Source organism: Sebastes umbrosus, chromosome 15, assembly GCF_015220745.1.
Source record: "Sebastes umbrosus isolate fSebUmb1 chromosome 15, fSebUmb1.pri, whole genome shotgun sequence".
Lineage (NCBI taxonomy): Eukaryota > Metazoa > Chordata > Actinopteri > Perciformes > Sebastidae > Sebastes > Sebastes umbrosus.
In genome coordinates, this window is record NC_051283.1 from 30,644,493 (window position 1) to 30,658,996 (window position 14,504).

The 14,504-nt window shown below is 37.9% G+C and overlaps 1 protein-coding gene, 1 long non-coding RNA gene and 1 pseudogene across 3 annotated transcripts in view; 1 reads left to right on the plus strand and 2 right to left on the minus strand.

The window, feature by feature from the left end:
* Positions 1-14,504, minus strand: part of psmb8a (proteasome 20S subunit beta 8A) — a 52,802-nt gene that overhangs the window by 15,532 nt on the left and 22,766 nt on the right. The window contains exon 7 of one of the 2 annotated variants that reach the window (XR_005210251.1): positions 5,427-5,447. The exons of the other annotated variant lie outside the window; for it this stretch is intronic. The gene's annotated coding sequence lies outside the window, so the exon portion shown is untranslated. The remainder of the gene's footprint in view (positions 1-5,426; positions 5,448-14,504) is intronic. 2 annotated transcript variants of the gene reach the window in all.
* LOC119503170 lies at positions 14-12,982 on the minus strand. The gene is made up of 2 exons (XR_005210257.1): positions 12,913-12,982; positions 14-437 (listed from the first exon to the last, which is right to left on the minus strand). It is a non-coding gene; the product is annotated as an uncharacterized LOC119503170 (long non-coding RNA).
* LOC119503127 lies at positions 7,722-13,494 on the plus strand (annotated as a pseudogene).

A 14,504-nucleotide genomic window follows, 5' to 3' on the forward strand; every position in this document is an offset into this window, starting at 1 on the left:
TTTTGGAGAGAAGTAAAACAATGAAAGCATCACAGAACTCTTCATACATAATAAAGACTAAACAATAAATCCACCATAGTTACAGTTTGATGCTTCTGCTGTTGGGGTTTTCTGCTTAGTGGTAACACAAACGTTAATTTACAGATATAGACACCATAGAAATATTTCTATGATAGACACACACACACATCCACGTACACTCAGGTCTGTCAATATGATGATATATACCTTGAGATAACAGATAGTCAATACTGCTAATCAATCAGCAGCATCCAGTGATGATCCCCTATGCACACACACACACACACACACACACACACACACACAATAGAAACATCAGTTCAACATTTATTATCCAGTTGTGTAAATAGTTTGTTTGATTATTTCTTTAAAGGGACTGTTTGTAAGAATCAGAAATGTCTTGTTAACAGCGACACCTGTGGCCGTTAAGTCAACTAAAGTCTGCGCCCTGTTGCTCGAACTCGCGCTTGTGTTCGCTCTACATAGACATGAACGAGCATCGCTCAAAACAGTGAGGCGACACACGTCAGCTAACAACTCCGCGGCCGGAGGGAACAGGGGAGACACCGGAGTTTTGGTCGGAGACGATAACGTTTCTCTCTGCGGAGCCCCGTCACTTCACAAGACACGGGAAACCTCTGTTGGTCTGGAGGAGCTGCAGCAGTTATTTCTGCACAAACGTCCACTGTACATTCACTAGATATTCTCAGAGCTAAACTAACTCTTCTGCAGTGTGGAGTGAGCAGCATGCACGTGAGAGGTGGAGAGAGAGAGAGAGAACGAGTGCGGTGTGTGAGTGAAGGCAGGCAGAGGAGCAGAGGAGCAGAGTACAGCAGAGACTCCGGTCCTGGAGACCAACGCTACGGTCTCCCCCGCGTCCTCCGACCGCGGCCAACACTGTTTAACAGACGGACTTCTCTAGATACAACTCCGTGTAGTTTGTGTTGGAGTCTGATTCTGAACAGCGTAGACACACGCGAGCGCGAATGGGACACCGACCCTCAATGATTTATACGTGTAAGAAGTTACAAACAGTCCCTTTATAAACTGATACATTTTGAAGATCTTGTTTTTCCAAAGCAAATAATAATTCATGTATTTGAGGTTTTTCTTAATTAATCAGGAGTGTGTTGTTGTTTCATAATATCTGTTGATCTGTTTTGACACATTAATATATTGTAATGTTAGCTGATCTTCTAAAAGGGTTGTGGGATGTTTGGAGCTTCTCAGCACACTGATAGAAATGTTCTTGTAAATATAAACAGCGATGCTCAAAATCACGTCTTGAGTTGGGTTAAGTCAGCGGTCAGCAACCTGCGTCTCTTTAGCCCCTCTCCAGTGGCTTTGACAACAAAATATATATATATGGAAATGAATAACAGTTATTTTTTAACATCATTGTTGTAGACCTAAAGTGTGTTTTACATTCTCCAATTGTAAAAATAAATAAATATGTAGCCTATACACTGAATCAAAATTGTCATCACTTCAATCAACTAAAACGTGCGTCATAGCCTATGTATGTATGTCTTCGGCCCGGCGCCTTATCCTCTAATTTTGCTGAACCTTAATAGCTCAATAGGCTCGCTGTCGATTCCAAATCCCAAAGAAGAAAAGTCTCTGAGTAATTTAATAGTGCACGAACAGATTCAACAATAAAACAGTAATATTGAAAGACATTTTCAGAAGAAGCTCACTGCATCTGCTGAATATATTCCAGCAGGAGCTTCCAGCCAAATGGCCTGCGTCTCTTTTAGACTTGTGTCCTCACTGCATTAGACGTAACAGTCGGTGTTTCCTTCATCATGAGGCTCAAATATGTTTTGCGGCTCCAGACAGAGTTCTTTCATTTTTTTTGGCCAAAACAATGTTGATAGTAAAGGTTGCTGACCCCTGGGTGAACTAGATGAACGTGAATGAAGTTGCTCTGCTGTTTTACTCCTTTTGTACTGTTTTGCTTTTCAATAAATTGACCAAAATTACAAATGTGTGTGTCTTTGTGTGATTCCAGTGGCTTACTGTAGCTACACTTATCTGAATAGTATTCACTATATAGTCACAGAGACTAAATGAACGTGTCTCTGACCTGTAGATGTTAAACTAAAGAGCAGGAAGAGACTAATTATTTGGGCAAACCTGGGATTCTTCACAGATAACTGAAGGCAAGGCAGCTTTATCTGTAGAGCACATTTCAGCAACAGAGCAATTCAAAGTGCTTTACACAAACATTCAAGAACATTGTGACAAAGTGCAAAAGAACATTAAGACATAATTAAAACAGTTATAAAAACATTAAAACATTAAAGATTAGAAAATAAAAACAAGCTAAAAATAAAAGCTAGAATAGAAGCTAAAATAGAGAATAACACACAAGAGTAAAAGTTATAGTGCAGTATAAGATCATTATCTGGTTTAATTAAAGGCAGCAGCAAACAGGAAAGTTTAAAGCTGTGATTTTAAAGAACTCAGAGTTGAAGCGGTCCTGCAGGTTTCTGGGAGCTTGTTCCAGATATTTGGTGCATAAAAACTGAGCGCTGCTTCTGCATGTTTAGTTGTGACTCTGGGGACACTAAGCAGACCTGATCCAGATGACCTGAGAGGTCTGGATGGTTCAGAACACAGCAGAAGATCAGAACTGTATTTTGGCCCTAAACCATTTAGTGCTTTGTAAACCAGCAGCAGTATTTTGAAATCAGTTCTCTGAGAGACAGGGAGCCGGTGTAGAGACCTCAGAACTGGACTGATGTGATCCACTTTCTTGGTCTTAGTGAGGACTCTAGCAGCAGCGTTCTGAATCAGCTGCAGCTGTCTGATGGATATTTTAGGAAGACCAGTAAAGACGCCGTTACAGTCGTCAGGTCGACTGAAGATAAATGCATGGACTAGTTTTTCTAAATCCTGCTGAGACATCAGTCCTCTAATTCTTGCTCTATTCTTCAGGTGATAGAAGGCTGTCTTTGTAATTGTCTTAATGTGGCTGTTAAAACTCAGGTCAGAGTCCATGACTACACCAAGAGTTCTGGCTTGGTCCGAGCTTTTTAACATTAACTGAAGGCAGAACTGAAACTTTTTAACTGAAGGGAGAATTTTACTTTTCACATGACAAGAAAACAAATGAGATGATTTAGTTTGACCACCTTTTACATTCTCTCTCTCTCTCTTGTGTGGTTTTCTGCTTTCTCTAATAAGAAAGGTCTTAACATGTTATTTGTATGTATATATATAAATACAGTATAGACTGTATATATACGGTATATATTCTTTTATTGATTGACTTGGCAGATCCACTCCACTCAGCTATTCTTCCGGCTGCACGCTGCACTGGTATTCCCCTGTTAAAACCTGTTGCACTGAAATCTACCCGGCAACTGATGACATTACAACAGTCAGGATATTCTGTGGCTCCTCAGTATCTTTCTAACTAGATGCAATGTGCTGTAGGTTATACTGTATCTACAGTAATAAATACCCCAAATACATACTTTATGTCATTAATATAGCTGTGATAACAACATTTTGTGCAGCCTTTGGTTTTTAATATATATTTTTTTTAAAGTCATATCATTAACTGCTAGCCCTCTGTGACCTCCAAAGGTTAACTTCACAAACAGATCCTCATAGATGATTGACCTATTTTCATTAACACTTATATACCTCCACGGGTAAAACCTGTGTGTCTGAGTTCTGCACGGAAACAGATGAGCTATTGTGTCAAAATGTATATTTGTTCGTGTTGCATTACCTACCTGTATTATACTTTAAACTATAATAAACCCTATTTAAATATACTAAAGTACTATTAAGTGATATAACACAGTTCAGTATACATATGGATATGTTAGTAGGATACTGTAACATCTGTTGATCTGTTTTGACACATTAATATATTCTATTTTTAGCTGATCTTCTAAAGGGTTGTGGGATGTTTGAAGCTTCTCAGCACACTGATAGAAATGTTCTTGTAAATATTTCCTGCTAGTATTTTTGGGACAAGAGACGATTTCTCTCTTAGTTTTATAAACGTAAAGAAATTGAACAGCGATGCTCAAAATCCCGTCTTGTGTTGGGTTAAGTAGATGAACGTTGAATGAAGTTGCTCTGCTGTTTCACTCCTTTTGTACTGTTTTGCTTTTCAATAAAATCCCCAATATTCCAAAGTTCTGTCTTTTTGTGATTCCATATATATGCTCACACATCTGTGACTGTAGCTACAATAATATGAATATTGTATCTGTGGGCGTCAATATTTGATTTCTATCACAGAGACATAATTATTTTAACCAAAGGAAATGTAAAATAGATCAAGAATAGAAGATATGACAATATGTTTTGATTTGTTTTATAAACACAGACATGAAACTCTCCAGATAACACTAATGATCTGGAACAGGCAGAAGCAGTGAGTCCTAATGAACCTACCCACAATGCAACTTGATTAACTCCTTTTTAATGTCTCTCTGCTGAACCCTGCTGTTTTTTATTTCTGGTAGGCTATGAGGCCTTTTCAGGACTCAGTAACGGGGTTAGAGCTCCTCCACTGGCCAGAAACAGCACAACCCTCTGGAGCATTTCTCGTAAATCCCCTGATGCGTCTGTTAGGTTTCGTTTCTGTGTTGTTGTGACAGAGATCCAGCATGATCTGCATATTGTGGCATACACAGTAACATGGTTGTTATTTTGGTCCCTGCCAGGCCATCGCAGCTTCTTGTCTTCTTCGTTTTGCCACATTCCTCTGGTGTTGAAGAAACAACATCAAACATGATCATCAGTAAAACTTCAATGATGTGAGACTGAAAAGTCATACATAAAGTGTGAACAATTGGCTTTAAATCTACAAGAAACTGCACCTAAAGGAAAATAACCCTTGTATCTGGTGAATATATCAAAAGGAAATGAGTTGTATTTATCATTTTCTTTAAAAAGTTGCATGTTAAAAGCACATAAAAACACCCAAGCATTGCTCTCTGGATATGAGGGCCATGACCTTGATGTGTTGTATTAAATAGAGTGCTGGTCGGTAAAACACAGTTTGTATGTGTAGACTGTATGTGTGAGTGTTCTGGTCCATTCATTGTTTCTGTTTTACTTGTCCTCATCTGACCTCTGTTCTCACAGACGGGATTCTACTCCTGAAAGGTTGTAGCCTCACATTAAACTGTTTGTCATATCTCACAGGTGTTTCATTTTATCATTCCAATTTTTCACGACTTTATAAATCAATTTCTTCCTAATGCCTTCATATCATTGTTTTCTATTTTAATTAGTGCTTATTAAAAAAAATACCTCTATTCCACCTGCAGTTTTAAGAGATTGAACTAAATTATTTATTGGGTTCTAAAATTATATATATATCTATATATATATATAAAATAATGTTTTTTTTTTCTTCAGATGACATTAATTACATAATTTTTAATAAAATGTATGAAGTATTTTATGGGTCCAAACACCTGTCCCACAACTGTCATATTATGAAGTCATATTTATGACTTTATATACATTATGTGCTGCTGTTTGTCTCCTGTTCTGTAGTTTTTCTGTCAATATATAGTGTCACTTCCCACTGAAAACCTGTGTTGTTCAATCTCACCTAGTAACTCATGATGAGTCATGACGCACAGCCAATGTGGAGTTTTCTAATGGTCAGAATGAAGCTGCTGCGCATGTTGGAAGGAAAAATAACGTATAATAATATATCTACACAGGGAATGATGGTTCAAAATTAAGATTTTAAATAAATACATAAAATAATGTAAATAACCAAAAGCAAAAATAAATTAAATAAATAAATAAATAAAACAAAGATAAAATATAAATAAATAAATAAAGAATAAAAAAGCCAGCAAACACATAATTAATAAAATAAAACATACATACAGATTAATTAATTTAACATTTTGCATAGGAAAAGATATAAATAAATGATATTTAGAGAATAATTAGACAACACAGAAAAACACACATAATCAATAACAACCTACTGAACATTCATATCATCATCTATTTATTTTCTTCAGTGATATAATATTTCATATAGTATATTATTCTATCTAATAATGCTTTAACGTAGTACCTCCATACTGAGTTGTGTTGGTTGGGTCAGATGACATCACACTGATAGTTCCATTGACTGTACTATATCATGCTGTTTAGTAGAGCTACACTGATAAATCACACCTCCATATTATTTGCTGATATCAGCTTATTGCAGATATATGGTATCGGTGTATATATCGGCTGATAAGTAACAAGAAACTGAAGTGCAGAAATGCCAAACTGAGTTTGAGCTCATTCATAAACAGTGTCTCCATCACATAGTTTGTCCTCCAGAGAGCACCAGTTCATTTGTAAACTGTGAAATGTCCCACTGAGTTCTACTGGTCACAAAACAACAACAACTAAGGAATCTGTATCAAGTTTGTCTGTTTATGTTCTGTGTCTCTATTCAAAATACTGTCGGCCCATATGTTGAATATTGATATCAGTGTCGGCCTCAAAAATCCAGCATCGGTCGGGCGATGCTGTTTAAGGATTTGATGTATTAACAGAATCACATTTATTCTTGGACAGATTTGTTAAACATCTTTCAGTGCAGAATATTTAAAGTTCAGCTTAACACAGAAATATGAGCTAGATGCATTCAGACAGGAGAGGACAGTAGAGGACAGGAGAGGACAGCAGAGGACAGTAGAGGACAGCTAAGGATAGTAGAGGACAACAGACGACAACAGAGGACAGTAGAGGACAGTAGAGGACAGTAGGGGACAGTAGAGGACAGTAGGGGACAGTAGAGGACAGTGGAGGACAGTAGGGGACAGTAGAGGACAGTAGAGGACAGTAGGGGACAGTAGGGGACAGTAGAGGACAGTAGGGGACAGTAGGGGACAGTAGAGGACAGTAGAATCAGGACAAAGTGTGAATCAACATCAGTTGATGGTGGAGGGAATGTTTTAACAGGATATTAGAGTTCATAATAAATCTGATCTTAATCCAGCATATAACTGATACTAATAGAAACTGTACAGAACGACTAAATGAGAAATCAAAACGTCACTTCAGAGAACTTTCTTAAATATAAAGCTGTGTCTGTTAACGTTTTTCATTCAGAGGATTTAGTTTAACACTAAATATTGGTTATCAAACATACTGGGAGTCAAACTGAAATATAATTCTTCCATTTACATGAATTAAGAAATCCAGATTTTCAAATCTAAAAAGTTTGAATGTGTTGAATATAGAAGATGAAATATGAATCACATGCAGCGTTTCTGTTTTGGTCAGAGGTTTGTGATTTCAGACTTCAAACTAATGTGATAATGAGGAGTGTGAACTACTAATGATGCATCCTGAAGAATAAATGACTCCACTAACTGGAAACTAAACTGGACTTTCTCTTCACATTGAGATATCCAGCACTAGATACAAATAAATCAATAAATGATGTCTGTTTTTACAAACTGCTTTCTATCAATGAATGTCAGCTACACAACTGTATGACCTAAATATGAGACTCCTTTTATATTTTATTTCAGAATTAAAACAGTTTTCAAGACTAAATCATCAGAAATATTAAAGAGTGTCTGGAACTAAATATATTTAGATATTTATTGACTACACAGAGATTATTAGGATGTCTTGTAGTTATTTTTGATTCTGTGTTCAGAGAAATAACGTTGTTCAGTGATTTATAAAAGTATGATATAAAAACTGAAATCATGACGTTAACTTTCTCTTCCAGTGACTCACTCTCTGAAGTATTTCTTCACTGCGTCTACTGGAGTCCAAAACTTCCCAGAGTTTGTGTCTGTTGGGTTGGTTGATGAAGTTCAGATAGATAACTGTGACAGTAACACCAGGAGAGCAGAACCCAAACAGGACTGGATGAACAAAGTCATAGAGAAGGATCCTCAGTACTGGGAGAGACAGACTGAGGTCTGTAAGGGTCAACAGCAGGTCTTCAAATCCAACCTTGAAGTTGTAAAGCAGCGCTTGAACCAAACTGGAGGTTTGTTCATGTTTCACTTTCTACTGATAAAATGTTGTTATATTTTCATCCTGTATTTTAGTGAACAGATGTTACCACACACACAGTGTTTCTGTCCATCCCATAATAACCAGCAGAGATGATGAACCCTTTGTCTCCACTAGATTAGATCAGAATCAGTCTACTGAACTGCCCACAGTGAGTTGGTCCATAAGAACTCTGCTGCAGGAACCTGTTTATCACAACAGTTTTACAACCCACAGCTGATAGAGGAACATTACTGCCTGCTGGTTTCTTAAAGTACGGAGCAGGACTGTAAACGGGCCGCAGGCTGCTTCTGCTGGGTCCTCATATGAGAGGAGTAGCAGGAGGTTTTAATAACACTTTTATCATTTAATAATATTTTTAATTTAATTATAATTCTTGACATTTTATAGTGTAAACAATTTATTGATTTATTCATAGTCATGACATAATCAATAATCACAACAATAATAACTTTTATCCTTAAATATATGTTAAAACTACAGATTAGATTAGATTACCTTTACATGACCACAGTGTGTCTATGATACAGTATTTCATTTTTAATTTATCAAACATGTTCTAGTTCAGGTTTCTCAATATGAGGATTTGCTGCTTTTCTCTGTTTAATATCATTTTATATTAAATCCTGTTCAGTGTTGTTCAGACAAAAGAATCAATTTGAAGATTTCACTTTAGACTCTGAGAACTTGTGACGGGCATCTTCACTATTTTCTGACATTTTAAAATAAGTAAATGTTTAATCTATTAATCCAATAATAATTGATGATGAAAAGAATAATGAGTTTCAGCCCTAACTATACAGTAGAACTCCAGATTAGATTAGATTAACTCTACTGTACTGACCACAGTGTGTTGGTCCATCCCAGCAGGCAGCATCAAGACAACATCTGCAGCTGGAAACAGCTGTTGGTTGTCTTGAATGACTGACTGATGGATGGACCAATCAGGACACACAGACTGCCTCCCAGTCTCCATAATGGTCCTGATGGTCTCTGCCTTATTGTGACCAGTTGTAGTAACACAGTGCTGTCCTGGCTGAGCAGCTGGAGTCTAGTGACTCATCCTGGACTGAAAGTGTCCTTCAGTGGAAGCTTCTAGAGCAGCCTCAGGACAGTCTGGTCTGGAGTTTCTCACAGGAAGAGGATGTTGTTGGACTGATCCACTGGCTGCAGGGTCTCAGTGGGTGTAAGGTTCAGTCCAGGATCAGGTTTAATGTGAGTCTGCTAGTCAGGACTCTGTTCCTGCAGCTCACATGAAGCCACAGCACCTTCAGCAGTGGAGAGAAACTGTTGGTCTCAGTGGAGGCACTGTGTCTCTGTGGTAAAAAGAGGATCTGAACTGTGTTAGGATGTCACTCTGTTTCCCAGCAGTCTCTGCCTCTCTGTCTCTCTCCAAGACGTCCACACTGTCCACATGATGATTGGCTGTAAGTGTCTTTCATGGAGCCAATAACAGCAGGAGGTGTAGATCCTCTGTCTTGGTGTCTGTGGATCAGTGTGTCTCTGTGGTAAAGATGTGATATCAACTGATAATAGATGACTGGGCTGTGATCTCACTCTGGTTTAATGCTGTCTCTGTCTCTCTCTCTCAGATGTCCACATTTACCAAAACATGTACGGCTGTGAATGGGACGATGTGACTGAGGAGGTTAAAGGTTATGATCAGTGGGGTTATGATGGAGAAGACTTCATATCATTTGACCTGGAGACAGAGACATGGGTCGCTCCAAAACAACAGGCTGTCATCACCAAACACAAGTGGGAAAATAACAAAGCTAAGATAGCACAGGACAAACACTACTTTACCCAGATCTGTCCTGATTATCTGAAGAAGTATGTGAACTATGGGAGGAGCGTTCTGCTGAGAACAGGTAGAATCACATGACCTGAACAATCTTCATATGTCTCCTCTGTTTCTAAGCAACAGTAACATTACAGTACATGTCACCAACATACAGAGACCCACTGCGTCTCTCTTTACACACATTTCTCTTTCTTTCATTTCCTCTCACCTCTCTCACACTTTGGTATCGACACCAAATAACGTTCCATTGCTCACAGACTACCTGACCAGTAATGAGAATAGTTTGATCCCTGAACAGATACAGGTGTCTGCTAACAATTTATATCTAGTTATTTTTAGAGCTAAACCCGAACGTGAAAGACACAATTTAGATAAATGTACAAGGAGTGCATTTTCCCCAATTTCTGCCTTCCCGTGACGGTTGGGACATCTTGTTCTGGACTAAACAAATATAATTTAAATTGAATAAATGCAGTCTAAATATTAACACCTTATATTTAAAAAGTCTCTGTCCCTACTGTCCCCCTGTCCCAACCGACCCCGCTCTCCCCTATGTGTTACGAAGGCATTTAAAACACATCAAACAGGAATGCTAATATTAATATGCAGTAAATAATAATACTGTTGTCTTTACTCTCCAGAGCTTCCCTCAGTGTCTCTCCTCCAGAAGACTCCCTCCTCTCCAGTCAGCTGCCACGCTACAGGTTTCTACCCTGACAGAGCCACACTGTTCTGGAGGAAAGATGGAGAGGATCTTCATGAGGACGTGGACCTCGGAGAGATCCTCCCCAACCACGATGGAACCTTCCAGATGAGTGCTGACCTGAAACTTTCATCAGTCCCACCTGAAGACTGGAGGAGGTACGCCTGTGTGTTTCAGCTCTCTGGTGTGGAAGACCTCGTCACCAGACTGGACAAAGTCAGGACCAACAGAGGTGAGACTGAGATCAGGAGTGATGGAGATGGCAAACACACATTTAGTTCACTGTCACCTTTGTAAATTAATTTTAGATTTTAGATGTTAAAAGCCTTGTGTAACTGTTTTAATGTTTAGCGACAATTCAGAGATTAGAGGTGCCTGCTTCATGTGTTCGGGTTGTGACTATTTGTTGTTGTTTTGTGCTCAACAGAGAAGCCCACTGACATGACCGTCCCCATCATCGCTGCAGTGGTTGTTCTTGCTCTCGTCCTCATCGCTGTGGTTGGAGTCGTCATTTATAAAAAGAAGAACGGTGAGAAACCCAAACAGAAACATCGTCTCATGTCTTTTCCTCTCCGTTTTGATTTTAGACTTTTAAGTTGATGCTTTTATCCAAACTAATTTCACTTCCCAGCACATCTAAATGTGTTTGAACCAGCAGTCAGTGCTGTAAGGCTCAGAGCCACAGTTTGATGATAATATGACTATAGCATGATGATGTAAGGGAGAGGTGATGGAAGATAAATGATGTCAAACAAAAGGTAGAAGGGATTTATTTATGAGTTTCAGTGAGTAGAAGAGCGGGTCATCACTGGAAACATTAAAGGAGACAAAGTCTGACATCTTCAACTGTGACAACATCAATAATTAGTCTTGTCTTTTGATTTCAGCCAAACGCCCTCCATCTCGTAAGTACAACTTGTTTTTATTCTATTTCCTCTGAGCTGAATCTCTGTAGATTAAAAGAGTTAGTGTATTTTGTGCTGAAGGACTTCTTCCTGCAGTGTTTGCTGAGGGCTAACAATGTGTTTCTGACCTTACAGCTGTAAACAACGCTGAGGTCTTGGAGGAACTGAATCCAGGATCCTAAATGATGAACACACCAGCCTGCACACAGTGAGTTGCTTCATATGGGACATGAAGCATTCACACCTGTTGTTCAACAAAGCTGCCTTAAACTATGTGCAGAAGGAGCTTCTGTGATTGTTTCTTTATCCGCTGTAAAACTTCTGTGACACGTTGTAGCTGGAAAGAACATCTTTGAGTTTTTCCACAACGAAGGTGAAACTGTTTAATATGACGTGAAGTGAGATTATTAAGAGAAAGACGGAGATGCTTTCAGAAAGCTTCACATCAGCAGCTCAGATAAACTGTCTGTAGATTAAAAACTCAAATATTAACCTTTAGAAAAACAGAGACACCAATTTATTAAAATGGTGTCGAACCAAATTAGAATAAACGATTTATACTAACAACATGTTAACACTTCAATGACTGAATCATGGATATCTGAGGTCTGCATGATGCTGTAAATATGTGCTTTTGTTGAACTGAACTCTCCAAACATTTATGGTCAATAGTTTTGTTTTCTATTTTACATATTTTTATTTTCTTTCTGCCTCTTTAGGTTTATGGATACATTCTGCACTGGATCAAGGAGCGGTGCCACATTCTCCTCCGTCAACTGGGAATTCATTGGTTATTCTTCATTCATATCATAAACTGGTGGAATCAGGGTTGGGAATTTATTTGTAGATGCTCATTGATTAGAATACAAAGAAAACTAAGTAGAAAAAAAATTACAAATATTATCCAACATAAATGGAGACATTAAATTATTTGGATCATTTAGTTTCATTAAAAAAAAAAAGTGTCATTTCCTCTGATAAAATATTTGTTTAAATGTTGGTAAATCAAATGAGGATGATTATTTTTGGAGAGAAGTAAAACAATGAAAGCATCACAGAACTCTTCATACATAATAAAGACTAAACAATAAATCCACCATAGTTACAGTTTGATGCTTCTGCTGTTGGGGTTTTCTGCTTAGTGGTAACACAAACGTTAATTTACAGATATAGACACCATAGAAATATTTCTATGATAGACACACACACACATCCACGTACACTCAGGTCTGTCAATATGATGATATGTACCTTGAGATAATAGATAGTCAATACTGCTAATCAATCAGCAGCATCCAGTGATGATCCCCTATGCACACACACACACACACACACACAATAGAAACATCAGTTCAACATTTATTATCCAGTTGTGTAAATAGTTAGTTTGATTATTTCTTTAAAGGGAGTGTTTGTAAGAATCAGAAATGTCTTGTTAACAGCGACACCTGTGGCCGTTAAGTCAACGAAAGTCCGCGCCCTTTTGCTCGCGCTTGTGCTCGCTCTACATAGACATGAAGGAGCATCGCTCAAAACGTGTCAATACGTGTAAGAAGTTACAAACAGTCCCTTTAAAAACTGATACATTTTGAAGATCTTGTTTTTCCAAAGCAAATAATAATCCATGTATTTGAGGTTTTTCTTAATTAATCAGGAGTGTGTTGTTGTTTCATAATATCTGTTGATCTGTTTTGACACATTAATATATTTTAATGTTAGCTGAGCTTCTAAAGGGTTGTGGGATGTTTGGAGCTTCTCAGCACACTGATAGAAATGTTGTTGTAAATATAAACAGCGATGCTCAAAATCACGTCTTGTGTTGGGTTAAGTCAGCGGTCAGCAACCTGCGGCTCTTTAGCCCCTCTCCAGTGGCTTTGACAACGAAAATATATATATGGAAATGAATAACAGTTATTTTTTAACATCATTGTTGTAGACCTAAAGTGTGTCCTACATTCTCCAATTGTAAAAAAGAAAATATGTAGCCTATACACTGAATCAAAATTGTCATCACTTCAATCAACTAAAACGTGCGTCATGTCCTATGTATGTATGTCTTCGGCCCGGCGCCTTATCCTCTAATTTTGCTGAACCTTAATAGCTCAATAGGCTCGCTGTCGATTCCAAATCCCAAAGAAGAAAAGTCTCTGAGTAATTTAATAGTGCGCGGACAGATTCAACAATAAAACAGTAATATTGAAAGACATTTTCAGAAGAAGCTCACTGCATCTGCTGAATATATTCCAGCAGGAGCTTCCAGCCAAATGTCCTGCGTCTCTTTTGGACTTGTGTCCTCACTGCATTAGACTTAACAGTCTGTGTTACCTTTGCTAGTAAAGGTTGCTGACCCCTGGGTGAACTAGATGAACGTGAATGAAGTTGTTCTGCTATTTTACTCCTTTGTACTGTTTTGCTTTTCAATAAATTGGCCAAAATTCCAAATGTGTGTGTCTTTGTGTGATTCCAGTGGCTGATTATAGCTACACTTATCTGAATAGTATTCACTATATAGTCACAGAGACTAAATGAACGTGTCTCTGACCTGTAGATGTTAAACTAAAGAGCAGGAAGAGGAAGGAGGATTTCACTTTTCACACGACAAGAAAACAAATGAGATGATTTAGTTTGACCACCTTTTACATTCTCTCTCTCTCTCTCGTGTGGTTTTCTGCTTTCTCTAATAAGAAAGGTCTTAACATGTTATTTGTATGTATATATAAATACAGTATAGACTGTATATATACGGTATATATTCTTTTATTGATAGACTTGGCAGATCCACTCCACTCAGCTATTCTTCCGGCTGCACGCTGCTCTGGTATTCCCCTGTAAAAACCTGTTGCACTGAAATCTGTCCGGCAACTGATGACATTACAACAGTCAGGAAATTCTGTGGCTCCTCAGTATCTCTCTAACTAGATGTAATGTGCTGTAGGTTATACTGTACCTACAGTAATAAATACCCAAAGTACATACTTTATGTCATTAAAAATAGCTGTGATAACATTTTGTGCAGCCTTTGGTTTTTAATATATATTTT